The 3,587-nt window shown below is 40.1% G+C and overlaps 1 pseudogene; it reads right to left on the minus strand.

The window, feature by feature from the left end:
- Positions 1–2,373: 2,373 nt before the first annotated feature.
- LOC109685129 (U6 snRNA-associated Sm-like protein LSm5 pseudogene) lies at positions 2,374–2,572 on the minus strand (annotated as a pseudogene).
- Between the last annotated feature and the right edge of the window lie 1,015 nt (positions 2,573–3,587).

Genomic DNA, 3,587 nt, shown 5'->3' on the forward strand with positions numbered 1-3,587 from the left:
AAAAATTCCCAAAACAATATTCTCAAAATTTATTTTAGCAGTTTGAGATACAGTCAACACAAAATAAACTGCACATGTATAAAGCGACAAGGGTAGATATCAATGAAACCAATACAATCAATGGAATGAACATGTATCCATCACCCTAAAAGCTTCCCTCTTGTCCCTTTGGAATCCAAACATTATAGCCCTCCCTGCGCCACCTGCCCCTCCCCAGCAACCTCCATCTGCTGCCTCTATAGATTACTTTGTATTTTCTAAAATTTCACAAAAGTGGACTCACACAGTATACACTCTTGTTTGGTCTGGCTTCCTTCATTTGACAATTATTTTGAGATACAATTGTCTTGTATCATGTATTAGTAGTTTTTTCCTTTTTCGTGGCCGAGTAGTGCTCCATTGTGTGGATGTACCATAGTTAGGTTATCCATTTACCTATTAATGGACATTTGTGTTGTTCACAGTTTTGTTCTTGTTATTGCAAATCAGGCTGCTGTGAACATTTGTGTACATATCTATAAAAGAATATACTTTTATTTCTCTCGAATAAACATCTAGGAGTGGGATGGCTGAGTCACATGGTAAGTGCATATTTATTTGAGAAACTGTCTAACTATTTTCCAACATGGGTGCACAATTTTTTGTGGGTCTGGGATTTGAATTCAAGGCTTTGCAACTGCAAAGCAAGCACTCTAAGCTTGAGCCACACCTCCAGTCTATTTTACTCTGGTTAAATATTTTGGAGATCGAGTCTCTCGAACTGATTTCTGGGGCTGAGCTCTGCCTTCTGAGCAGCTAGGATTACAGGCGTGAGCTACCGGCGCCTGGCTGGATGCACAGTTTTATATCCTCTCCAGCAGTGTGTGAGAGCTCCAGTTCCTCTGCACCCTTGCCTCAGCATGTGGTGTGGTCAGTCTTGATTTTGGTCATTCTAGTGGATGTGTGGAGATAATGTCACTGGGGTTTTGAATCACATTCTTTTTGATGGGGCAGTATTGGGGTTTGAATATTTTAATCCAGGCCAGCTTGGACCCTGCTCCCTCCTATTTTATGACAGGTGTGTGTCACCATGCCCAGCTTTTTTTTTTTTTTTCTGTTGAGATGGGGGTCTCGCAAACTTTTTTGCCTGGACTGAACTGTAACTGTGATCCTCCCAATCTCAACCTCACATATCTTGGGATGACAGATGTATGCCACTGCGCCCAGGTCTTGGTTGAGATGAGGTCTCATGAATGTTTTGCCTGGGCTGGCCTTGAAGTGCAATCCTCCCAATCTTATCCTCCCAAGTAGCTTGTATTATAGGTGTGAGCCACTCGCCCAGCTTGAATTGCATTTTCTTATTTACTCGTGTTGAGTGTCTTTCCAAGGGCTTACTTGCTATCCACATTTGCATCTGTTGAAATCCTTCTTTTTTTTTAAATTGGATTGTTTAGTTTCCAAGTCTTTTATTTTGTGAGCTCTTTATTCTCTAAGTCTTATATCAAATATATATGATTCGCAAATATTTTCTCCCATTTTGTGGTTTGTCTTTTCTTTTTGGGTCTTCCTATGTAGCCCAGCCTAGCCGTAAACTTGTGGCTATCCTCCTGCTTCAGCCTTCTGAGTGCTGGGATTACAGGTGTGTTCTACCATACTCAGAGAAAACACCTTTTTTGTGGTGCTGGAGACTGAACCCAGGGCCACGCTAGACAAGTGCTCTACCAGTGAGCCTTCATCCCTAGCCCCTCTTCTCATTTTCTTAATGGTGTTTTTCAAAAGGCAGACAATTTTAACTTAATAAAGTCCAGTTTGTCCGTTTTTCTTTTGAGCCTCATGCTTTTGGTGTCATTGCTAAGAAATCTTGCTGAACCAAGGCTACAAAGGTTTTCACCTGCATTTTCTTTCAGAAGTTTTATAGTTATGACTTAATTACCCTTTTAAAGTATTGTTGGGTTTTGTCTGCTAACGTTTTGTATAAAATTTTTGCACATGTGTTCAGGAGTGTAGTGCTTGCTTTGTAGAATTCATTGTGAAGTTATTGCTTCCTTTTCAATTTTCTGAAAGAGTTTTTATAGAATTGGAATTATTTCTTTCTTATAAGTTTGATGAAATTCACCAGTGAAACTACCTGGGCCTGGAGTTTTCTTTCTTTCTTTCTTCTTCTTCTTCTTTTTTAAACAAAAACATCTTTATTTTTTAGTCTTCAAAAAACAAACTCTTCTTTTTTCCAGGGTAATCATGATTAATTTAGAAAAACAGGCATATAATACATCTTACCTTTAATGGGAAACTTAGCTTTATAGAATCTAAACATTCAATGATAAAAAGAAAAAAGAGTTCCATTTCCTTGCATTAAAGACAAAACAGAATCTAGTGTAGGTTGAGGAAATCCACTCATACTTCAGGTCCTTCTGCTTCAGGAACCAGCAATGTTACATTATTTCCATTTTAGCAAAATTGGATCTAATTTGATAATCCTTCTTCTTTCTGGTGTGATCTCAAACTCAGTGACATCTTCCAGTACCATATGGACAAAGTCATCAAATCCTAGAAGAGTACCAGCAATTTCCTTATCACTCTTCACCATGATGCGAATTCCTGATCCTATCCCTTATCCCCAACCCTAGTGGCAGTAGTGGCGTCAGCTTTAAAAGAGTGCGATTCCGCTTGGGAGGTTTTTTTTTTGAAGGTAAGTTACTTTTTGTTTTTCTTTTTTTTTTTTTTTTAAACCTATTACTCCAGTTTTTTTTTTAATGGATAGAATAAAACTATCCTGGTTGTTTATTTCTTCTTGAGAGCCTTGGTGTTTTAGCCTTTCAAGGAATTTGCCTGTTTCATCTAAGTTGTGGAGTTTAAGGATATAAATTTGTTCCTAACATTTCCTTATTATCCTAGAGTCTGCAGTGACTTCACACACCATTTCTCTCTTTCCCCTAATTAGTCTGGCTAAGAGTTTATCAGTTTCATTGAGTTCAAAGAATCAGCTGGATTATTTTCATGAGCATACAAAGAAGCTATTATTCCTATCTGAAGTGGGTTTTTTGGGGGCAGTACTGGGGTTTGAACTCAGGGCTTCACTACTGTGAGGCAGGCTCTACCACTTGAGCCATGCCTCCAGCCCTGCTTCCATCTTAAAGCTAACGTACAGGCAAGTCTCCAGCTTAACCCTCTCTTCCCGCCCCTCTCTCTCTCCTATCTTTCACAGCAGCAAGTTTGAAAGCGTGCCCATACTCACTCTCTGTTTTTTCCCACCTCAGCATTCGCTCCAGAATGTCCCTACTTAGACTCTTGTCCCCATGTCCCCTGAATTGTCAGGGTCACCAGTCACCTCCAAATTGCCAAGTCCAATATCCATGTGGTCTTCTTATCTCTATGACATGTCTGCAGCACTGGCCTCTGACCACTGTCTCCTCATTGAGTGTCTTTGTCACTGTCACCACACCAGCATTGTCTAGTTTTTCTCTTACTTCTCAGCTGCTGGTTCCTCTTCCCCAGCCTCCCTGCGTTCCAGGGCTCCTCCATCTTTCCCGTCACTCACTCCCAAGGTCACCTCATCCAGCTTCATGGTTTTGAAAATCAGCTCTAAACTTGTGACTCCTAAAATTACC

Source organism: Castor canadensis, chromosome 7, assembly GCF_047511655.1.
Source record: "Castor canadensis chromosome 7, mCasCan1.hap1v2, whole genome shotgun sequence".
Taxonomy (NCBI): domain Eukaryota; kingdom Metazoa; phylum Chordata; class Mammalia; order Rodentia; family Castoridae; genus Castor; species Castor canadensis.